Raw genomic sequence first — 25658 nt, 5'->3', positions numbered from 1 at the left:
ATATTCATTCAGCTGCAGAAAGCTTTTTATTAGTCCTTTAATTAGAACGTGGTGCTAACTGCGCGGCTCCTTGGATTTAGCAGGATTACAGGAACCGTGTGCACAGTGACTGAACCTTCATTTCATTTTTTTTCCTTTTTAATTTCCAGCTAACACATCCTGCAGCAGCAAAGTTGCTCCTGCTCCATAAGCAACAGGACTATTTTTGGATTCATGAACCATAATGTTTATATGACTCTTTACTCAACAGCTGCTGATGTCAACGAGGCCATGGGAGGTCTTTGACTCGGTTGCCATGTTGCCTTCTGCCCTCTCTTCCTAGTTTGGGCCAATCGGCAGGGATTTTCAACTGAATGAGAGTTGTGATTTGCAGACTAGTCTTTTATCTCTGCCAGCAGTGTGTGATTCTCATCCAGCCCCTGTAAGCAGCGACACACAGATGAGTACTACACTTACGCAACACCATCCTTGCCTGCAGCAGAGCGGAGCACTGATACTGAAACGCAGAAAAACATAAAGGGGTGAAATATTCCTTTAATATTCAGAGTCAAAAACAAACACCTTTATTTTCCTTAAAATACCCATATGATCAGTTTTTTATGATTTCTTCATTGTGCTGCAGCATGAACGTGCTCAGGAAAAGACCGAAATCTCTTCAAATTCATGTGATTTCAGGAACTTTGTTATTGACCAGTGTCATCTCTCGTTTCCACATGGAGGAGAGACAGTCAAAGACTACTTTGTTTCATTTACTTTGACATTTTATCATTTAAATGCACCGTTCCCACCATCCAAAGTCTGTCAACTGTAGCCATGGCAACTAACCTCCCAGCTAATGTGAAAAAAAGAACTGGAGTAAGATTCAACTGAGCAACTATGCGAGTTTGTTTTCCTGATTATTTAGTAACTTTTCATCGCATTACTTTTGCTGCTCAGGCTCACAGCATGTGCTTTATGTTTACCAGCAGTGACAAATACACTTTTAGTGACCATATCTTTATAGATACCTGCATGCAAGGGGCAAAAATAAAGTGCACAACACTACTGTGATTAATAGCACATCCCCAAAATCTCACTCCGTAATTAGATGATTAATGCCTTTGTGTCACTGTAAGGAGATTAAAGGCTATTTGCATGCTGGCTGCTGCACAGCCAGAAGCAAGGGGGTCACTGTGGGCATCAACCTGAGAATGCTTTACTGACCTGCCACTCCCCTCCTGGAGCCCATTAACCAATCACAGATCTTGCACACAGGGGGGGATGAATTGGGGCCAATAAAGGGCCATGCCCTCCGGTGGAGACAGGAGGAGATTTATGTGGCCTATATAAAAAGGCCATTAGGGGAGTAGATGGCATTTTAGGCACACAGAAAGGATGAAATGCTAATATCTCGTCTGCACCAATCAACATACTAAAATGGAGAGTATAATTTCCATATGGGAGCTGAAATGCTGCAAGGGTAAGAGGTAGGATGAGCGAGTGGGAGGGAAGATGATAATGGTCGGATGCGATTCTCCTCGATGGCTTAGTCTGCATTGTTCTCTGCACTAAGCTGGCTAAAAGTCCACAAAAAGGAGGGAAAAACAGAACACAACGCAAAAGCTACAACCCCACATCCCAGCCTCAAGGCTATTTGCTCCTTTGTTGCGACACATCAAATATTTCTAGTTCTACACCAATTAGCGTTTTCCAGCCAGCTTTCCATCTCATCACACTGTGTCTTAATTAGGCGCTGCTTCCAGCTCACGTAGGGAGCACAATTCCCTGGTGTACTTCCGTGCCCTCACCTATCCTTTTCATTCCTCTAAACACCCAGTAAATAACATGATGCATGCCACAGATGCACAGACAGAAACAAGACGCACTATGCCCTAAAGTCTGCTTTTCCTGGCCCCAACAATTATGATTCAAATTTCTAAACGCATATCTGCATGATTTAATTTTAAAAGCATGCACAACAGAGTGCACACACACACACTGCTTAACCAAAAACTAAGAATGAACCCTTTACAGAAAACAGAACTATTCAAAAAATCCATGCGTGCCTCCGCTGTGTTATGGTTTTAGATAATATCAGTGGATAGTTAAACATCATCGAGAGCAATCCCCAGCATGTTGCAATGAAACACATGACCGAGGGAAAGAAAGGGGGGGACTGTAGAAAGACTGATAGGATCAAAAGGCAACCAAGCTTGGAAAAATGACAACACAAGCTCACTCAAAAAAAAAAAAAAGAAAGAAAAAGTGACAAGAATTAAAGGATGAACCTTACAGAGCAGATGGGTGAACAGGGATTTCGGCACGGTGTGAGTGCAGGGTGGCAAGATACCAAAAAGACTTATTGCCAAAGCTGAGAAATTTGGACAGCAGTGAGACAAAGGGACTTCCTCCTCTAATGCCTTGACATTAACACGGTGGTACCTGTGTACAGAGAAATAATGTATGTAATCACTGTTTTATTCCGCTCAGTATAAAAGAGTGGTCAGCTTTCCTCAGGCTCGTGCTGAATAATGGAAAACATGGAAGCAAAGGTCAGCCTAAATCTGACTCTTTGTTATGAACACGGTTATGATGCACACAAATTACAGCTCAAAACGCTGTTGATGCTGAAGAAGAGGAGGGCTGTGCAAGAACGTGGTCACCCCCTCCAGATAAATAAATACCTAAAAATTCCTCAGCTTATGTCTGCATTACTCTGTTTCAGCTGTGTGTGCAGAGGTGTGCACTGAATCACAGAACCTTTGCTGCTCAGCCAAAAGAGTCACAAACCAGAAACTGCATTTAAACAACGTCGCAACACCACGAAAGGCCAGTTGCAGACACTACAAAGAAAGGGATAATAACTGGCTGCATACCAAAACGACATCATGCAAACATTCCAGATGTGTGTCTCAGAGACAATATGGAGTAATGTGACACTTAATAAACAGAAGAAGAAAAAATCGTTGCTTTAAATGCCAAAGAGGCGTCATTATCACAACTGAACAGCAGAGGGAGCCATTCTGATCGTCAAACAACATGACAAGCTGCCTTTTAGTCATCACTAGTAGCTTTTTTTTTATTTTATTTTTTTAAAGGAGAAAAAAAGGCTTGTGGATATGAAGACTGATGGAGAGGAGAGGGCAGGGAGCAGGAAATTATTATTTCATATTATTAAACAGAGTGCTTTTAGAGCGATCGTGAATTCCTATCTTAATTAAATCGTCGCACAGTCCCGTTTCATGTCGGTACCATTTTTTCAAATATTAACATCTTCTCACAAGTTATTCACAAGTGAGTGTAACCGATCCTGCATCAAACTCCAGTGCAATTCAGGATTAATCAAGAATATTCAATACTTTTTAAAGCTCAAATATTAAAGTTAGTAATAGAGATGCAGATTCTACCAGGGTAAAAAAGGGAAATAAACCCATATCCTTATTTCTGGGTCACAGTTTAGCCATCACTGTCATCACTAGCTACATTCAGTCATCTGACCTTTCAGAATAGAACAATAGTCAACTCAGAAATAAAGACACCCATTAAGAGAGCACACGCACACAGAAAGGGATGAACTGAGGATAAAAGAGAGGGAGAACCAACAGATGGAAGTGACACAGTGATATATAGAGGATGAAAAAAAGATTAAAGAGCAAAAACCACAGCTTGTGTGTGTGTGTGTGTGTGTACATATGTTAACCAGAAACCTTTTGTCTGAGCAGCTTGCTGCGGACGCGGCCCCATAGCTTGGCCCCAGTGTTGCTGTGCCTCTTGTGCACAGGGGTCTGTGGCTGGCTGGACAGATTGTGCTGATTCTGATCCACGCAGCAGTGCTGCTCCAGACGCTCGCACACCGAGTTCAAGTTTACATCCGATACCAAGATCTCCGTCATGCCAAAGCCTGTGAATTCCTCTCCCACCGATGGTGGAGGAAGAACACTGCGGACGATGAAGAGGATGGGAGTACGGATCCCCACGGAAGCTCTTAGTGATCAGTGAGTCGCTTCAGCAATCAAGTTTCAGAAAAAGACTCTGAAATTCACTTCAAAAGAGGAATGAGTGATGAGGAGGAGGAGAAGTAGAGAAAGATGCTGCCATGGTGTCCTTGATAAGCCTGATAGTAGGTCCACGCTGATGCCCCTCTCTGTGAGTTCGCTCCACAGTCAGCTGCCAGCATCTCCTCAGTGTGCGATCTGACTTCCACAACAGCAAGCACACATACAGAGCGACTGAGCGAGAGAGAAAGAGAGAGAGCGCGAGAAGAGGGAGGGAGATGGGGGGTGAATGGGCTCCCGCTGTCAGTGAGCAGCTCTGCTTCTCCAGATGTTGATGGACACACCTCCAAAGAGAGAGAAGGGAGGGGAGGAGGGCACAATAAACAGTCAATGAGAAATGAGGGGGGAGAGAGGGTGAGAGAGAGAGCGAGAAGGAGCAAAGGCTAAATGCTGGACTCTGTTTTGTTCAGTGCTTTGACCCCTTGTCAACCTTTCCCAGAGTTGGCCAGCATGCTCAGGAAGTGAGTAAACAAAGAACTGTGACGATGAGAAAGAGGCAGTGAAAGCATGAAAGACAGACAGGTAATACCTGCGTCGCCAAAAACATGACTTGAAACACACAGGCAGACCTCTAAGAAGCTCTAAAGGCTCCTATGTTGTCATATCCTTTTAAAATCTGACTAGAAATATCTTTGCTCTCTCCCCCTCTTCTCTGTGCCTCCCTCTGCAGATGACTTCTCCTCCCGCATTCTTACAGTTCTCCGATTTCCATCGTCTACTCTCTGCGAATGCGTGCGTCATTTTTCCACTACAATGCTCGACACTTTTCACCGTGCCTGTATGCTGACATTGGAAAGTCACTCAAAGACATCCACACGCACGCTCACACCCCGGGAGACACGGCCAGCGAATCTCCATGTTTATTCAACAGGACAGCCGGAGCTGGCTGCTCTTAAGAGAAGGATTCCTCTGTATAATGGATCGATATGGGGCAAGGGAGCCTGTGTATGCCTGTCAAACTCCATCTCCATCCACCGTGTCCCATCCCATTTGAATTAGGGAGGGGGGGTTCTGCTGGTGGAAAAGGTTACAGACATGAGGCTGCATTTTAAAACCCCCAGACTGGTAAGACGCACCGTCTACTGGGCTGAAATGTCTTTGTGATTCAGAGACAGTATCTGCGATGAAATAATTATAATTTAGTTACCTTCTGCTAAAGCGGCAGATTTTTTTTTTTTTGCTGTTTTCGCCACAGTTTTTAGCAACAAATTGGACTCATCCCGTCATCACAAGGCGTCTCAGCTAACAGCAGACAGCCTGATACCATAGTGTAAAAACATGTGGGTTAGAATGTGTTCTGTGGTAATGATAAAACACTAAAGTGGGAGCAGGACGGCCAGCATGTCTCACTTTGTGACCGAAAGTGTAGTACAGAGGGGGTGGTGGTGGAGGAGACCTCAGTCAACCCTCGCCACAGACTATTTTTAACTCTCAGAATTCGTAACTATGAAGCATACACACTCTATGCGTCATATCTTGGAAGGAATGTCTGGGAAAACCATGTTTTTAAAATGGGAGGAAAAAAAACCCCCACAGGGCGACAGGAAATTTTTTGGGCAACGCACTGAAAGAATCGTACATCGAACTGTAGCTTGTTTGATTGATTTCTGCTATCACAGCATCCAGAAGAGAAAATAAAGACTAAAACAAGCAGAAAAATAAACTGCAATCAGCAAGTGTCATCATATGTGATGGGAGCTTCAAAATTAGTACAAGCAGCAGAGGCCAAGATACCCTGAGCGTCTGCAGTCTAGTCCTAAAATGATTTCACATCGTCATTGAAACAATTCTAAATCTTTCATTAGAACCTCGTGGCTCGGATTCTTACTACTTTCAGATCATACACCTGCAGTCTGGTTCATGGGGAAAGCTTCAAGTTTCAAGCTCAAGCCAAGAAAGCTTTTCACACTTTGGAAAATCCCCCCAGAGCTGCTTTCACAGGCCGAGCAGCAGCAATCTTCGCTCGCAAGATCAGTCAAGTGCGTCTTTAGTTGTCCCGCTTCAGTACAGGATAAGACAAAAAACCCGAATTCCTCTCATTTCCAATTGAAACGCAACATCATCATCATCATCATTTATTTATATAGCACTTTAAAAACACACCTGGTAGACCAAAGTGCTGTACAATACTAATATGCACATAGTAATAAAACCAGACATAGCAATAAATTTTTTTAAAAAAAAGTCAGTTACCCACAGAGTTAAAAGCCAGAGAATAAAAATAAATTTTTAATAAAGACTTAAAAACTGGCACTGATGTAGCCTGTCTAACATGGAGAGGAAGGTTATTCCAAAGCATCGGCGCTGCAACAGAGAACGCTCGGTCTCCTCTAAGTTTCAGCCGTGACTTTGGGACCGAAAGCAGCAACTGCTCAGCTGACCGAAAGGAACGAGTGGGGACGTGGGGCTTCAACAAGTCAGACAAATAAACAGTTGCCAGACCATTTAGAGATTAAAAAACCAATAAAAGGACTTCAAAACGGGTCCTAAATTCAATTGGAAGCCAGTGTAAAGAGGCCAAAATCGAGTGATGTGATCAAATTTCCTTCTGTCAGTTAAAAATCATGCTGCAGCATGTTGCACTAATTGCAAGCATGACAAAGTGCCCTGCCAAACCCCTATTAAAAGAGAATTGCAATAATCTAAACGTGAGGTAATAAAGGCATGAATAACACTTTCCAAGTCACGCTTGGAAAGAAAGGGCTTAACCTTCGTTAAACGTCTGAGGTGATAGAATACTGATTTTACCACCCCATTTACATGGTCATCAAAGGTAAGTGCAGAATCAATTTTAACTCCGAGATTTGTGATCGAACTCTTTAGTTGGGAAGTCAAAGCTGCAAGATCAACATCTGGAGTATGAGAAAAACGATTTGGGCCAAATAAAATCGCTTCTGTCTTCTGATCATTAAAATTTAAAAAGTTTTTTGCCATCCATGCTTTGACAGCAGTAAGGCAGTCAAGCAGAGGTCGACTTGGGAGACTATCAGAATGACTAAAAGGTAAGTAGAGCTGGCAGTCATCTGCATATAGATGGAATGGCACTTTATGTTTTCGGAAAATCGCGCCAAGAGGCAAAAGGTACAGTGAAAACAATAACGGCCCAAGAATAGATCCCTGTGGCACACCCCAAAGCAGAGGGGCCACAGAGGATGAAGCCGACCCCAACTTAACACAAAAGGTCCTATTTAAGAGATAGGACTTTAACCACACAAGTGCCGAACCAGAAATTCCCACACAGTGCTGTAAGCGGGAGATGAGCAAATCGTGATCCACAGTGTCAAATGCAGCGGTCATGTCCAACAAGACCAGCACTGCATATTTACCACGGTCTGTCGCTATCAGGATGTCATTCATAACTTTTACGAGGGCTGTCTCCGTACTGTGGAATGGCTTAAAGCCGGACTGAAAGATTTCTGACAATTTAGAGTCATTCCATCAACTGAGTATAAACAATCCTCTCCAGAATCTTACTAAGAAAGGGAAGCTTAGAGATGGGTCTAAAATTTGATATGACTGAACTGTCTAAGTTCTTCTTAAGTGAAGGATGTATGACTGCATGCTTAAATTCCCTAGGTACTTGACCAGACAAAAGACTAGTATTAATAATGTTCAGAATGTGCGGTCCGATGATAGGAAATACTGTACCTTTTTAAGAAAATGGGGAGGAACATGAGGACACCTGATTGCATACTTTTACTGGCTTACAGTCACAAAACATGAAGCATTAACAATAAAAGCAAACAGATGTTCATAAATGAAGCCTGCTGCAAACTATGTTATTGAGAAGGTTCATGTTGTCCAATCTCAGATTCCAGATCTCATTCAAGCTTAAAAATAACCAAATACGAGGAAAAGTTAGTTTTAATCCACGATTAAAATTTTGCTTTAGTTTTTTTTTTTTGTGTTGTATTTTTTTTTTTGGGGGGGGGGGGGGGGGGGTAAGAGCAGATTAATGGTCTATTAATGGTCTGTGTCCATGTCTGCAGAGTATAATCACAGTAAGAGAGGGGCAGCCAATTAGAAGGAAGCTGGCTTTCAGGGAGGGGCTCTTAAAGAGACAGGAGCAAAAACTATTTAGCTCCTACAGTGATCACAGTTTAATGATAAATAATATGGTGTCAGAAATTAGTATAACAGGCTCAAATAAGCCTTATTTTCTCTCTTGGTACCATAAAACTACAGTTTATGCCTGCTAGCAAAATTTAGCTTCATGTGTTGTGATATTAATTAGTGTGATCATCATCCAGCTTGTAGCTGTCACTTAGACGATGCTGTTCAGGAAACGTTTCACACTTTATGGATAGCGCTATCTGCTTTCCAGTCATGTCTCATCTTCACTTTGCAAAATTTTGACCTTTGGCTTCTCTTTGAAGTGTCAAAAAGCCCCAAAGTCAAAAGATACTGACAGCAGAGGAGTAGAGTAACAGCAGGTGTTCATGCAACCTATGTCGACTGCTTCACAGCCCATCACGTCAAATACATTCATGCAGCGAGCTCACACAAGCACACAGAGTTGCCAGTGTTGCACTCTCTCTTGTGTTGGCTCATAAGTTATTTATGCCTGCACACTATATGCAGACATGTTAGCGCAGAATACCTGTGGGTTTACACAACTCAGCACACATCAAAAACGCCAAGCAGTTCTGCACACAGACTGCCTCAATTCCCTCCAAAACTCAAACCGACTCCATACGTGGCATTTAAATGCAAAAATAATAACAGGCTGTCGATGTACCAGAATAATATTTTTCTCAATCATGTCAAAAGCAAAACTATTCGTTTCTGTGGTTTTATTGCTCGGTTTTGCTGTGAGTAAGAACAGTGGAATAATGGCTCCCAATTTTCCTTAAAAAACACACACACACACACACAAAAAAAACAGGACCTTGCATAGATAGATACGTACTGTAGAGATAAATTAACTGTATGAGATGATGAATTGTGTGGGGCTTTGAGCTTAGGAAACATGGGAATGATAAAAAGACGAAAGATGCATGCAGGGGAGGAAGAGGAGGAGGAGGGCGCCCAACGAGGAGATAAGATTAAGAATTCTTGTGAGAAGAGTAGAAAATGTAAAAGTACATGAAAGAAAAGACATGAGTAATTAGCAAAAGTCTCAATGCTAAAATAAATGTGTTTTTTATGTGAGGTGACTGTGGGGGATATGTTTGCCTTCTTTTACTCTCTCCGTCCATCTAACACCCACAAATTGTTGTTTTTATGATTTAACTGAGATATATAATAACACTGCTGGCACTCAGTCAGAGGTTCAGCACACGCTTTTATTTAAAATGATCTTAATTTAATACCATTTGGCCACCACATGAAAAGGTGAAAAAGCAGAAGGTTGAGTCCCGAGTGCTTGTGCTCTGACATCATGGCCGGCCCTGGCTCTTAATTATAGATGCGCCGGGTGGCACGGCCCCTCATAAAGCTGCTCCACATGAACAGACGAGGGAGGGGGGCTGCTGAAGGAGGCCCTCGTTTACGAACTCCACCTAGTTGTGTAGTTGCTGCCTGACAAGCACTGCGATTCTGTTGACTGTGCGATTCTAGGGCCTCTAGTGCTGCGGCCTTCAGCAAACTTCTGCCAATCACACACACCTTCAGGAGCCAGAGACAAATTAATGATCAATCGCAGGGCTGAGCCGCTCTGAGATGAATATGGAGCAGCTCTGAATCCATGCCTGCCTAATGAACGCGGGGTGGTCAGTCTGTCAGTCTGCTGTTTTAGCGGGTTTAGTGTGTGCTGTGTGTAATAAGCTCCTGCTGAAGTCTACAAAACAGCTACAGCTGCTGCAACAATCTACCTTTAAATTCCAGCAGGAGCTCCTTCTGAAGAAAAATCACTATTTTCTATTAGAGATGTGGAGCAGTTTGCTTTTGGCTTTAAAGTGAATAAGAAGACCTGGCTGAGCTGGCTGCCAAAAGCTACTACAGGGGTCTGGGTGTAGTCCACCCTAGACACCACAAAAACCACCTCCTGCCCTCTGTTTATACTTTAAACTATCCTATTAAATAAAGTTTAAAAAAAAAAGACAAAAAGAAAGTTCCACTTTCATGTATGAACAGTAACTAAAGCAGGAGAAAATTACCTCAGCTTCCAATAAACACTAAAAGTAGGGGAGTTATACATAAATAATTAATTACCAAATAAGAAGCTCAAATCTCTTCCAATGTCAGTCGACCCTTTTAATAAAATCTGGGGAATTTTGCTACACAGTTGTACAGCTAACAGAGATTTGGACTTACAGTTAAAGCTGTATTGTATTTTTTAACATTTTCAAAGGTTTAGTGGAGTTCGTATTTTCATTCATTTCATGTTTTTTTGGTAAGTTTTTTTTAGGACATTCACTATTTTAGTGCTTTCACAAAAACAAAATCAAAAACAAAAAAAAAAAACCTTCACCAAAGTGCAGGCAGGCCATTAACCTTTATAGTTTTCCATTTTGGCTATCACAATGGACACACGCACAGGTTTGTTGTTTGTTCCAGCCTGCAAACACAGCAAGAGCAGGATACACAGAAAGCTGGCATCTGAGAATGTGCGTATGTGTACATCCATATTTTGGCCACACCTCGGTTGATCCCCAAAGCAGCTGACAGTGGAACAAAGGTGATTGTTTGGGAATATCAATCACGTGCATCTTTCTTAGGCCAGCGACCGGCTGACATCAGTGGCCGGGTGGCTGCGATAGCTAGAAACCACACTGCGAGCGGATAATTCAATCAGGGTTAATTCGATGGGTCTGCAAGTATGTTTACAGGATGATCTGCTCCACCTCTTTGATCTCTCCTGCTCTCTTATGGAGGAAGATGGGAAAATGGGGTATGAGGTTTCGAGGTTAAGAGTGAGAGTGCTAAGATGAGAGCGCAAAGGCGGGAGGAGGTTTGGCTCGGTGGGAAATCACAGCCTTAGGGTGCACTGCAGATTATTCCTGCATGTCTTTCATCTGAGCCATTGGGGGCATCCTCCGATTAACCGCTCCATCACTTATTAAGCACTTTGGAACAAAAGTGGTGAAGGAGACAGAGGAGGGAAGGAAAAGGAGTGAGCGAAGAAAAGGCTTAGCTTGAATCTGTGTGTGTCTTTGGGCGTGGCTGAAGAGAGGTAAAGCGTGTTTTTGTGCTCTTTCAGAGTCAGCATATTCAGGGTGTACATATTAATAGATTGTGGTACATCTAGCCGAAGAGTACAGTGAAGTGTGATCAGCACACGTAGATGCACAACGGTAAGGACACAGAAACAAAGTGAAGGAGAGCAAGGAAAACAGGTTGAGAAGAAGGGTGATGCAAGAACAAATGGTGAAGCAGTAATGCTGCACTCTGCATCACAAGCCTCCGACTAAACAATGAGATCACACCTTGTATACACGCAGTTCTTCATGGATTTTACTAATTAGTAAAATAATTTATATATATATATATATATATATATATATATATATATATATATATATATATAAATTATTTTACTAATTAGTAAAATAATTTATATATATATATATATATATATATATATATATATAAATTATTTTACTAATTAGTAAAATAATTTATATATATATATATATATATAAATTATTTTACTAATTAGTAAAATAATTTATATATATATATATATATATATATATATATATATATATATATATATATATATAAATTATTTTACTAATTAGTAAAATAATTTATATATATATATATATAAATTATTTTACTAATTAGTAAAATAATTTATATATATATATATATATATATATATATATATATATATATATATATATATATATATATATATATATATATATATATATATATAATTTCTCTCTGTTTAATGCTTGTCTCTTTATTTATCCTAATGTCTGTGTCCATAATTCTTCATTATGGTTTCACATGATCCGAGTCACTCCGACGTCCACCAATGACAGGAATGAAACAGTAAAGATGTTGCAATACCTCAAACTCTTTGTGTTACATACATCCACCTGAAAAAAAAAGCTAAAGGCAGAACATCAGATGCAAAATCAACTCTAAGAGTAAACTGTGCTGTTCCCTGGCTCAGAGTGTATTTGTTCATCAAACACAAGATAATCATTTTTCCTCAAAAAGGCAAACAGCAAATCCTCTTTGGTGGAGATAATTACAGCAAAACAACACAGTGAACTTTTTCTTTAATTACAACTGATTCCCCTCCTACCGTCTCTAGAAAGAAATGACTGCATTAAGTCTGAGCAGAGCTTTGCGTTTGCCTGAAATAAACATAAAATAAAGTCAAAGCTGCACAAGGCAGATTTATATATATTTTTTAAACCCAGAAAAGAACTTTGTGGAACAGTTCCTAACTACTAAAGCACCATAACATCAGGGGACCACATAACCCGAGGGGTCTGGGTCTATTTTCTTACTTTTGCGGTAAGCAGGTGAGGACGTTGTGATAAGAAGTCTTTGCACATCCTTAACATGTCCACATTTTGCAGGATGGAGATCATCCACCCGTCTGAGTGTCTGTCACACCTGGAATAAGCTTGATCTTTAAAACTGCACTTTGCTAAGATGTACAGCCAGTGGAGGATGACACATTCCCCCTGTTTTGGTAACTATTCCCGATATAGAGCCTGGTGTTGGGTGTGATTTCATCATGTGAGCCAACCTGCCCTTTGCTGGGATGTGGATGGGCACCCACTATGCTGAGGCTGTGATGTGTTGTGATCAGTGTTGTGATCTCTGCTAGTCTGGGGACAAGGCTGTGTTACATCTGAACATTGTGACCCAGTTTCAGGATGAAGAGAGCGCAGCCTCACAGAACGGTGCTGCTGACCTGCTTCAATAATTCACGCTTAAGTGTATAACCGTGGCTGAATGGACGCAGCCACCTGGAAAGATTACACAGCCGGGGCAGGAAGCTGGTGGGAATTACAGAGAGGAAGAGACGACAGTATCAGAAAGTATAGCAGAACTGAGATTTCTTAGTTTTTTAAAGGAAAACATGATTGTTTTGGGCAGAGGGTGGATAAGAAAGTGCTAACCTTTTTTGCGCCACGGACCGGTTTATGGTTTATGCCCGACAATATTTTCACGGACCGGCCTTTAAGGTGTCGCAGATAAATACAACAAAATAAAACTAGTACCGGTACCGAAAAAAAGAAGATTTATTCATAACACACGTGAAAAGACCCAGGAAAACCGAGTTAACGATAAAAACGATAACAAAATAACGCTGAAAACCGATAAAAACCCTGAAAACCATACATTTCACACCTGAGCCCGGCACCAAACGACTCACGGACCGGTACCGGCCCGAGGCCCGGGGGTTGGGGACCGCTGATTTAAACAATACGCACGAGTTAGCCTGCTGCGTTTCTAAGAGGTCTGATCAATAATGAAGAGGAGGAGAGGTTTGATGCTATGCAGACGGCAGACAGCCCGGCTCATGCTTTCAGTCTCTCATGGTCAAACAGAACACCTACATCTTCTGCTGAGCAGCATGTGTGCACGTGCATATCACCTCTCTGCTGATGCAACATTACTACTACATTCATTTTTCATAAACTCTCACAGAGTCACCGTTTTCTACGTTTGTTACACTTCCCACTCCCACACAGCATTTATGAGAAATTTACTTACCAGCAAAGTTTCTCAGCACTTTTTTAAACAATTATTTTGTGATTTTAAAGAAGTCCACATGAGCAGGCATTAGCTCCATTAACATAGTGTTTCTCTATGTGGCTTTTTATTTGTACCTCTTTTGATATGCACATTAGAGCTATACAGTACGTACTAATAGACTGGGGCAAAAGCCACTTAAGTCTCCAAAAAATGCTAAATTAAGCACTGTAATTATGATAAAGGCCTGGCCTGCAATTTCTCATAATCATTATCAGAACAAATGAGGCCGAGGTGGTGCAAAAGCAGGCCAACAACTGAGAGCACACCTTAATGAAGAACACAAAGTCCCCATCACGAAAAGATCAGTTTTGTAAGCTCTGATGTTTTAGTTCCAGGAAAAGCAGGTCAGCTCTCCTGTAACAGACACATCCATCATCGCTTTCCCACTTTCAATTCTCGATAAGCAGCGTTAAAAAAAAAAAAATCAGTTTCAAGAAAAGCCATTAACTCGTAGTGATAAATCAATTAGTTAATCAACAGAGAAGCCACCAGCTTAAGCTCCCAGTGGCTTTGTTGCAATGATGACCGGCCTTTGTGTTCAGAAAATCAGACATCGGACTTAAAGCGTCGTCTCTGATGCAGAAAACTGTTCTCCAAATCTCTCTCTCTGCTTTGATCCTCAGGCTTTTTTCTCCTTCCTAATCGTAGATAAACAAGACAAAGCAGAAACTAAAGAAAGAGTGCTTTCTACTAATGATTGACATAAAGCAGCCAGTGGCACAAACAGGGAGGCTGGAGTGTGGTGCCTTCTCTTTAACCAGAGCTGATCTGCCTCCTTCACGCTGCCTGACTGAAACACTGTCAGGTTTGCTGGGCGGAGAGAACGAGATACAAGTAGGCAGAGATGTAATCAACCCAAACAACTCCTCCACAGCTCTTAGAACACACACACACACAAACACCTCTCCTGGCTATTATACAACACACATTACATAATTCAAACAATTTGTGACTGTGAAACAGACTCTTGAGATCCCCTCCCTCATAAACGCCCACTCGCTCTTTGAAAGCAGGACTAACGGAGGAAACAGGTACACTCTAGAGCCAGAACCTCCGTCGGATCAAAACATTTTCTGATTGTGCCAGGGACGCTTTTTAAAAAGATTGCTCGGCTGAATTCAACATGACACGCTGGTTATGCAACAGGCTGCTGCAAGCAAAGCAACGCAGAGAAACTGGGAGCTGAAGAGAAGAGTCCCATTCTCCAAGGTTATTAAAGGTGCTCTGTCTCTATGTCCATTATGGACATGCTGTCAGTCTATCACAGAGCCAAACTGGTGCATGTTAGTGGGTACAGTTTAGTGACACTTTAACTTTTACTTCAACCACTGATGTGTTACATGTGGTGTCAGCTCAACATTAGATAGCTAACAGTAATGGCCTCATCATTTACACAGCTGAGAAGTCCAAAACATCCTCACAGGGAGGTCTGGAGGGGAGACGCTTCTTCCATGTGAAAACAATTACATCACTTTTAGCCTAATTTGTGGTGACAAACGGGCCCCGGCATAGAGATCTCAGGTCAGGAAACCCATAAAAAGAGTTTACGTTTTTATGGCTGTGGAAGGGTCAAACAAAACGTCAGTTTAACCGTTATCAATATATATTTACATAGTTTTAACTCATTACGGAGCGAGGATATCTGCCAAGCAAGAAGCTAAGCACCTGCTGTGGAGTGTCCAGCTGTCAGCTGGCTGCAGCTCAGTACAGTAGAAATTGGAAGGGAACAGCATCATTAGCTGTGATTACAGACTCTAAAACAATAACACCACAAAGTCTGATTTTAAAAAGTCTAATATTTTTTAAATAAAAACAAATAAAGGACGGAGTAGGATGCATCATATTTGTTAAAAAATGGGAAAAATTTAATGAGGGATTCTGTGCTTAGTACAGGAGCACTGGGGTTCATGTGGACAGCAGAGGAAAAGGGAAGCTTCCCTCCTTCGCCTTGGGACAGGAAGTCATAAAGCAGGATCAAACGCCTGGCACTGCTTACAGTCGAGCTATATGAGGAGCATAATGTCACGAGAGATCAAGGACTCAACAGAAAATCAGAGCCGCTGCAATAATCAAAGTTATCAAAATTTGATCCTTCAGGTGGCGGAGAAGCCGTCTGAGCACTACACTCTTTAACTGCACATTTTCCAATGCATGTACATGGAGAAAGCTTGTCCCCCTCTGATTACTGGAGTGGAAGCAATATGGAAAGGTCATCAGGACGTGCTGAAATGCAAAAAGGGGGAAAAGGAAAAAAAAAGAAGAAGAAAAGTATACATACAAAAGCACAAAGGTTTGGGCTGTGGCCGCTAACCGCAGCGTCAAACACCTTATGAGTAAAAAGCATGTAGAAATCCACATTTTACAACAGCTACATTCTTAAACAGCAACCATAGAAAAATGTTTTTAATCAAAGACACGAAAACTAAATCCTTAAATCTGTTTTTCCTTCTGAAGTTTAATCAGTAGTCAAGCTCTTAATACTATTTGGAGCCATTTGTTTTCTTAAGCTATGTTCAGCCATAAACCAGACATCGTAAAAAATATCGTCACCACTGTGCATCAGATTATGCCTCCGTTCGGGGTCAAAAGTCAAAGCTTGCATAAAGCTACAGATGTGTTATACAAAAGTGCTATTTTAAAAGGGCTGACGTTCACTTTAAACCTCACTAGAAGCCTTGAAAGAATGCAGTAACAGCCAGAAGATTTCATGTCCACTCGCTCTCCCCTCAGTCTCACAGGCATATTCAGTGTACGTGTTTGTGACTGGAGGCTCAGGAACAAACTTAGATCACTAAGAGCTCAGCAGATGCCCGTGTAACACTCCAGCATGCAAAAAGTGCACACAGTAACCCAAAAATAACAGCTGCATTACCTCAAGCTACTGATTAAGAGTCAGCTACTGTTTCATCTTCAGACGCTGCAGAGGAAACACAAGCTTTTTAAAAATGAGACACCAACCAGAGACGTGTAAAATTGAGTAACCTGGTATGATCACATCTTAGAAATTACGAGAAATCCAGCAGCAAAGTGTGATTAACAGAAGCACTGCATACCTTCATGAGAACGTTTCAGGTTTTACGTGCTTACAGAGAAAGTGTGAGAGCTGCTGGGGCATATAAAGAGTGATCTGACGGCTTACAGAGGCATACGCACAGACAGACTAAGAAACTTAAGGACAAGGAGCACCTTTAGGGAGGAGAACAGAAAACTGCACTGTTCTTAAAGAAGGCTAAAAAATTGGTGGAAATTTGTAAGAGGAAAATACAGACAGACACCATCAAAATCTCTCATGAGCATTAGGGCTGGGCCATATCATACCGTTCACGGTAATACCGGTATAATGTTGGGCAACGACAAGAAAATGAAATATCGTGATAGAATATGGGTAAAACGTGCATGCGCAGTGACTTTGTTTTCATACGCACATAGCCAAAAAGGCATGGCGGCGACGGAGAATGACAAGAACTAAAGCAGATCGTTGAATGAAACGGATGAACCAGAACTGGTTTGTAAAAATGCTGCAACTTCAGTGGTGTGGAACTGGTTTAGCTTTCGTCCATCAGATACACAACAAAGCACTATTTTTGGTAGCGCATGCTAGCGGGCCGTCGTTATTACCGTGTTGTTTGGAAATACGGCACACTTAAAATCAATCCTTTGATTTTTCTGAAAATCGACAGTGCCCTTTATAATACCGTGTGCCTTATGTTTGAATTCTGGTTGTGTTTACTGACCTCGAAACGATTTTATGTACATGGCGCTCGAAAATCTGTCAAATGTTTTAGTACGACTTTGCTAAGCTACGAAGCCGCAGCGCTTGATGGATTGTCGGAGCATTACGGCTATCGTAGGCAGGCGCCTCGCGGAGTGATACGTACTGTGCTTCAACATAATATTACTGTATTATGTGTGTGTAACCTCTTTTTAAGTTTTGTGGATATTATACATGGTTATGTTGAGGATATGTCGGCCAATTTCCACTGTTAGCAAGTAATTTACATTTGCACTGTTAAATTTTTATATAACTTTAATGCAGATTAAAAAAAAAAAACAGCTGCTTGTTTAAGTGAAAATACATTGATTTTTTTTTGCACTAATAAAATTGTGGAGTTGTAAAGTATTTTGTCTAGTGTCAATTATGTCGTCAGCTATATCGTTGTCGCAAATTTTCAAATCTATATCGTGATAAATATTTTTGGTCATCTCGCCCTGCTCTAATGAGCATGATGGTCATGTTTGTGATTTTCTCACAGCTTCTTGGGAAAGGCCTCCTCAGTTTGCTCAAATATCACATAGTATTGTGCTCCCTATGCATGAACTGCACGAACTGTTGATCAGGGAGGTTTTGTACTACCTTCAGCTCCCAGCAGTGTTCCAGAATGGAAAACAGGGACATCCAAAACCTCACTGACACACTATACTACCTAACAGATTCTTAGGGATGCTGGGGAAACGTTTAGTGAAACACTGCAAAGCAGTAACAAAGTCCCGGGGAAGAGTGGTGAACAGGGAGATCACACTGCAGTAAAAGTATCTCCTGGTTCTTTAAAAGCTGCCTGGGGCAAAGCTGTAAATATACAGCCTGATGTCCAACACTGACCTCTGTAGTATCTCATAAAAGCACAGAAACATGCACAAAGTATAATCCAAAAAGCTTTCTGGCAATATTTATAACTCCACATATTCATTTCTGATGGAGACCAGTACTTAGAATCTCTTAGAAGAAACCAGACCTCATACAGTGGGCATCACCCATTCTCTGTAATGAAGTGCAGAACCACTGTGGGTAAATTCTTGCTCAAGCATCAGTCTCCAGTTGTGGACATGTGGAAATTATTCAAGTTCCTGCACAATCATCAGGTCTAAACAAACAAAAGAGGAGGGCATTTGAACAATGCAGAGTCTTGTTCAAGCTACAGCTTCATAACTGTCCGACCTGATCAGCCATCTTTCCCAGGGTAACATGGGGTTCACAATCAGCCCAGAGCAACTGCCAGCCACACATTTTACCGCTGTAAGAACAGCTCGGGTCCCTCGGCTGACCACTTGAAAGCCAGAATAGGCTCTCCTAGCTGGGACACAGCGTGTAGCTGAGGCTCATTTACTTTAATGCTTGTCAGAAGACTGCCAACAACAACAAGAGGGAAAGGGAGAAAGTATCTTGGTCTCACTGGGGTTTGGGGGATTTAACAAACAAAAAAAAAAAAAAAAAAAAAGAGTTGCAGCTGGTGTTCAGAGACTTGTTTCTGTCAGAGATGTGAAATCTGATTAAGAACGAAGGCAGAGAGACACTGTGGGGTGTCTCTGTAAAGCTGGCTCATCAGTCAGCCAAGGACAAAGGGGGACAATGAAGAAGGGCAGAAAAATCCTTTTTCACTTTGTTGTAGAGATTTAGATGAGGAAATCAATTCTCATACTGGTGCACTGATTACAAGAATGCAGCCAACAGCTGTTTCGTGTAGGATAGAAATAAAGATTATGGAAAATCACTGTCTGGTTTTAACAGAACACACAAAAAAAATTGAGCAGAATTTTTGATTTACCACCACCGTGTTTAAAGTCACGTTTAGTCTCTGTAGCTCACATGCATCATGCTACCCAAATACCTCCTTTGCAACTAAGTACTTTAGAGTTTTGCCACTTGATTTTAAACACACATAAACAGAGATGAGAAAAGCCCAGAACTGTACACAGGGCTGGGCCTCACAATGTGCTGGCAGGCAGAGTCAAGCATGAAATGGGCTTTATCCCTCAGAGAGTCAGGCGGGGACGTGATGAGAGGACTGAGGTGATTCGCTGCCCCGAGCCCCCACCCCAATGTCATCTGCTGTGTATAATTCCACAGCTCGAGAACAGCCAGGAGATGTGTGTATGTGAGATATGAGAAACCTGAGGCCTGAACTAGAAAGTCCTAGAATACAAAAACAAATCGGGGGAACAGAGGTTTTAAATGAAATTACTCTGATATGGACTACAAAATCTCTTTTGTCAGCATTTACTGGCTTGGTAGCAGTGGCTGGATAAGAGCTGGCTGTCGGAAACACAGCAGCGTAACAAAGACAATGAGAGGCTGGGGTGTTAACTAGAAGTCTACTTGTCATTACTAATGACCACTTCTTACTTCTCTTTCTGTTCTTGCCTCCATCTGCAGTGTTATTCTCTTCATGTCTCAGGCCACGATGTTACTTGGCAGCAGAAACAATGAGAACAACACAGGGAAGTTTGATCAACAGCTACAACAACTGATCATGATTTGCTAAAAAAGAAAAAAGAACAGACAAAAAAACCCCCAGGCTCTTGAGGTTGGACAAGAGGCTCTCATCCCGATCATGATTTTCTGGCGATGCAGCGTTCGTGGCCTCTCATGTTTGAGTGTTCAAACATGACACTCTTTGTATTATCTGAAAGCCCCTTTAGACTGTTACCAATTATTCCTGAACCCTGAACTCTTTTATGAGACAAAAGGGTGGTAGCAACTGCACAGAGAAATTCACGGTTCCTCTCTGGAGAGCATTTCATTTCTCAGGCTGTGATGAGATCCTTTGTTCTCACTTTAACTCCCAGCATCACATAATTGGCCACCATCTGGGACTCTCATTCCTATTCTTTTGCTCCATGTCATTCTCTTCTGTTTCCCTCCGACCGCCTTTACCACATGTTCTACATATGCATGTTTTCATGGTAGGAAATCAGACATCTGTTGTCAATGCCTAATTCTTTCCTGAAGGATTATGTAATGTTATAATGAGGAACAATTACTGAACTAGCTTGCCCTCGACATTTCGGCGGTTCATTGGAAAGCAGTGCATTTGTACTTTTTAGCAAGAGGGAAAAAAAGAAAGGTACAAATGTGGAAGAGAGCAATGTGAAGGGGTCCCAAAGAGATCCTCTGGCCTTTAAGTGGCCTTTTCACATTCTCGCTTTATTCTTCCACTGTCCTTATCCATCCGGTAGCCCTTCTGCTTCACATGGATCACCGTTTACTTTCTTTTCTAGCCGAATCAAATCTCTGCCCAACGCCCACAACTAGCGCAGATAGCAGCAGCTGACGCTTTTTCTTCTGACATCTCTTTACTTGTAACTTTCTAGATTCAGAATCAAATCTGAGATGGACTGCCATAAAACTTTGTAAGCACATTCATGTTCCCCTAAAAATGAATTATAATAACTTTGGCGGTTGCTCAAATTGTCCAGCTCCATTATCCAAATTAAAAAGACTTTAGCCTCATCTGTACTTTGTTTTCACTGCTAATCAGTTAATGGTACTTTGGCATGCTAAACTAGGACTGTAATAACACAACAAACGACATTATATCTGTTAAGTATCAGCATGTGCAGCCATAACCTCTTTGCATTTTCTAAGCAGTGTAAAGACCACAGCATATAACTGTAGATAAAAGATGGGGCTTGTCACCCACTAGATTGTCGATCTTAAACTTGAGTGCTTCAAATGTCGCCATCCTAGCTTTTAAATCCAGACGTCACTGTTATTTAAACAAGTGTCCTCCTGACACATTCTTTTCTAGGCCTGGCATTAGACTGGAAACAATCTCAGATATTATTTAGCGACTTACAAACTGAATGGAAGGCTACTACACGATTAGCATCATGCCATTAATACTTAAGGACATCTCGGCCTTCGGTTTGCATGAGAGCAGTCCAGCGTTACAATCCTTATTTTTGCTTTTCTTTCAAATCTAGACCGTCCAAGAAAAACCCAACAAAAGCATAAAGCTTGATGAAAAACGGTGATCAAATGTGACCATTTTTTTGTAACATACACTCAAACTAAATTTGGCAGGTCTGGGGTTTTTCCTATTCTACTCCCAGAGAGAAGATAGATAGGGAAAAAACGGGGGTATCTGCACATTCGCATGATCTGAGAGTGCGTGTAGTTATTTAGGGCATGCATATCCCAAGTGGCAGGGAGTGAATGTTTTAAGAGGGAACAAAGGCTGTCTAAGTGAGGGCTTCTTTGTGGAAAGATGACAGGGAAAAAATAAAAATCCATCAAAAAGCTGCTATCAGCTCCACTGATCAAGGATCGTCTGATGAGGAAGTCGGCTTAATTGGGGCCCATCAATAAAAAAAAGTGCCATATGCTCAAACACAGAGACCATGAGATATGAGACTCATTAAAAAACATGGCTTAAAAACTGCAAAGGGAAGAAACATAATAAAATAAGTAGGCTTAGGAGTAAGAGAGCAAATGAGCACTGGGACAATCTTTGTTAAGCAGTGAACATCCACACTCCCCATCCCAACATACAACACCAGGCCAGACAAAGGAGGTATAAGCTAATAAATGTCAGGTAATGTAGCCGGCTGAAGTTATTGATATCGTTTACAATGTATTAGCCTGTCACCCAGCTGTGTGTGTGTATGTGAGTCTGTGGTTTTCCCCCCAGGGGGGCTGAACACACACAGTGGAGTCCCATCTGTTAGCGTTGATGACAGCAGTGTGTGTGTGGATGTGTATAGCCACAGGGGCTGTGTGCATGGTGGAAACATGACAAATCGCAGCCCTAAAGGACAGGGCACAACAATAAAATAGATGACACCATCTATTAGACACTAATTAATATTAATATCTACACACTGACACATGGAAACACACACCTTCATTAAAACCACTGAGCTTTGAGTTAAAAACTAACATTGCATGAAATTCCGCCACCTTGCATCGCCCAGAGGGAAGATGTGTTGGAAAAAACATGCATTCTAGGAGAAAAAAAGCCTAGAAGAGTCCGAGGCCCAATTCCCATAAAAAAACAAATAAAAGGAGAACCTAATTTTATTCCTGGGAGTGTTAATAACATGCTAAGCAGCACCAGAATGTAGAATTTACCCCCCATAATAATAAGAAATGAAAAATGGAAAAATCTCCCTACGCTTGCTTCACTGTTTACATCATAGTGTGCATACTTCTAAATACACTCACCAGGCTGTATTTCATTCTAATGAGCGCTTTATGTTGGCATCAAGTTTGACGCAGTACTTGAGAGATGAGATCAGAGCTCGGGGCCTGAGCTTTCTACACTGGCACATTTCCACCGGTCTAGAAGTTTTACTGCTACGATCAGCCGGCTACTATCCCAAACAATGGCACTTTGACCAATAAACCCCTCAACCTTTGCATCTAATGCTTCATCGTGATGAAAGACCTCAGGCTCCTAAGTGGGAACTTGAGTGCACGTGGATGCTCACCTCAAACTTTACAACCCCTTTGCACCCGGAGCTTTACCGTAATGCCGGCCTAATGTGTGTGCACCCCTGTCCGGCTCCGCGGCTTCGGAGAGGGAGGCGAGAGCTGCCGGGAACAAACAACATCATCACTGCTCTCCTTCTGTACCTAATGCCCAACTTCTCTGGCTCCCATTATCTCCGGGAGACTGCTCAAAACTATCAGGTTATTGCTTTTCGCGGCTTGACAACGCCGCACTCCGCGTCGTCTGTGTCGAGATGAGGGGCTGCCACGCGCTCAAACCAATAACAACAACCCCCAGCGTTGTGCGGTGCTGAAGGGATGATGGGAACAAGTGGGGAGGGAGAGGGCTGAAGTAGTGAGGAGATTATTAGAGCTGTTACATGACTCTTGAGAGAACACGAAGCTCCTCTATAGAAAGAACACTGAGGAGGAGGCGGTTCAGTGCAGCACCACATGGTGTTGGATGGGATCGCTTTAGTGACAGACTCGAAACAACATCAACCTCGGTTTGATATTTTTAAAAATGTGACACAGACTTGAGAAAATCCTGTGACTTGCGATGCTAATTTGCATCAAAGTATTGATAGTAGGTGTAAGTCCCATTTAATCCAATAAAACTGTCATCATGTCAGCATGCTAATGTGATTGTGAAGGAAGCCTCACAGAAATCAGCATTTTAAAGTAACTTCAGGCCTCAAATAACCAACTTCCTGTTGTTTTCAACTCATCTTTGAAAACTTGTGCTTGTGCAAAATGATTGAAGATGTCCAACTAGAGTCTTGGGAAGCACAATACCTGCAGTAGGATCCCATTTCCTCAATTAAAGCCCTGATAGGTGGGAAATGGAGACCGACTAATGTAGTCATATGGAGCTGGGAGCTGGTGACAAATTCCTCCTCAGATAAGCCATGTAATTAAACCCAAACAAGGTGAGCCCAGAGGAGGCTGAGATGGGCTGCACAAGTGTTATCAGATGAAAGGACTGGTGAAGCAGGGCGATATGATGCGTTTCTGCCGCTCAGCCTACCCGGTTACATAAGTGGCCCTCTGAAGACGAGTATTGCAAGTTACAGCTGACACATAAAGGGCAAACTTGCACAGTGCATGAGGTAGAGGATGGTTTAGAGGCCAAGCGAGTGTCTGCACTCTTAACCAGTGCAGGAGTTGGTGTCCTGTTTTACTTTGGCTGAATCACACTAGCAAAAATCAGAAAAAAGAAAAATCTGACCCTGAAAAGTTTATAATTTCAAAAACATCCATGTATTGGAGCTTTTAAAACTAAGTGCCATTGGTTGGAGGGGATGTCAGCCCAAATGGAAATAAAGCAATTCAATCAAGTCACCTTAATTCCCACAGTTAACGTGTGCGTGTACACTGGCGGAAATCCCACATTATGCACCTCCTTACAAGTCTGTATCAAAAAATGCTTTCTTGGTACTATCATAACAAAATCTCTGGCTCGAATCGTACCACGATCTTCTGACGATAGAGGCGATCGACTTTCTCAACAAAGTAACCACAGCGGATTTAAAAAAAAGAAGAAAGAAACAAAAACTTCCCTCTCGATATGCCCTTTTACGGTCAGTCAGTATTCCACAAGCTTTTTAAATAAATCACAGGGTCTCCAGAGAGCAAAGCAAAACACTGAAGGCTCCTTCTCAACCCAGCTTCAGGAAAGCAAACAGCTCAGGTCCTGCTCTCTGTGGGCTCTGCAGGACTCCTTCGTGGCTGTAATAAACATATGATATCAGAGTCTAACACAAGTGCCACCATGTCTGAAGCATTCATGAACATTTAAAGAATGACAAGAAACCAACTAATAAGCAGTAAGACCATAAATTCTCCTGTTTTAGGACACATATGTTGTTTCATTCAGAGACTTAAGCAGCAGTGTTGTGCTCAGGATCAGGGCCTTTGCATTCAGTGGATGCACTGTTGACAGGTTCACCCACAAACCTACTATGTATAACATATTCACAGTATTCCCACCCCCCACGCATCTGGGACAGAACATGCCATTCTATCCGCCTTACTAAACCTCCACACACACACCCCCCAGCAAAAGCATGTGGTGTATTTGTTTGTTTTCTGCGGGGGGAGAGGGGAGGGTTCTGCCTGATGTTGGCTTGAAATCGATGTTCCCAGTAACGTTTCAGCAGCAGCATCCGCCTCAGGTTTTCATAGTTAAGTCACAATGTTGCAGAACTAATGAGCTGATGTAGCTTCTATTGTATCCCATTGTCTGTTAAACCAGCACTAAAATCTCAGTCTTAAAAGTTTAACTACTCACTGCCTGATATTGAAGCTGTCGATAAGGCACAAAAAGATGCCATTTCAGGCAGGGTGTTTTGCTTTCAAAGCCAACACTGAAGGACGTAAAGCATCAAAATGAAAGAGAAAAGACTGGAAAGATCTAGTGACAAACAGGAAATGCTGTAACAAACAACAAACTTCAAAGCCCCTTTAAGAGACTGCGGGAACTTGGGTCTGAGGAGAAACATATCCGCTCATTCACATAAGATTTATAAGATATTTTTGAGACACATTCCTCCCCTAAAAATCCAACTTTACAAACGTGACTGATGTGTGTCCCACTTTCCTGATATCAGAGGAGGGAGGATTTGTATTCCTGTTTATTCCTGATGCAACTTGTAACAGATGCTTTGCATCAACTAAGAGTATTATGCTGCATGCAGCAGCCACAAACAAAACTTTACCTGCTTAGTCCAGAGTCAAAAGCAGGATTA

General features: G+C 41.9%; 1 protein-coding gene across 6 annotated transcripts in view; it reads right to left on the bottom strand.

Annotated features, from left to right (window-relative positions):
- The window catches only part of abr (ABR activator of RhoGEF and GTPase), a 119301-nt gene that overhangs the window by 9228 nt on the left and 84415 nt on the right, over positions 1-25658 (bottom strand). The window lies entirely within an intron of this gene.

The sequence above is a fragment of the Astatotilapia calliptera genome, chromosome 10, assembly GCF_964374335.1.
Source record: "Astatotilapia calliptera chromosome 10, fAstCal68.1, whole genome shotgun sequence".
Classification (NCBI taxonomy): Eukaryota; Metazoa; Chordata; class Actinopteri; order Cichliformes; family Cichlidae; genus Astatotilapia; species Astatotilapia calliptera.
The sequence above is the reverse complement of the archived record's forward strand: the minus strand, read 5'-3'. Positions and strand labels throughout refer to the sequence as shown.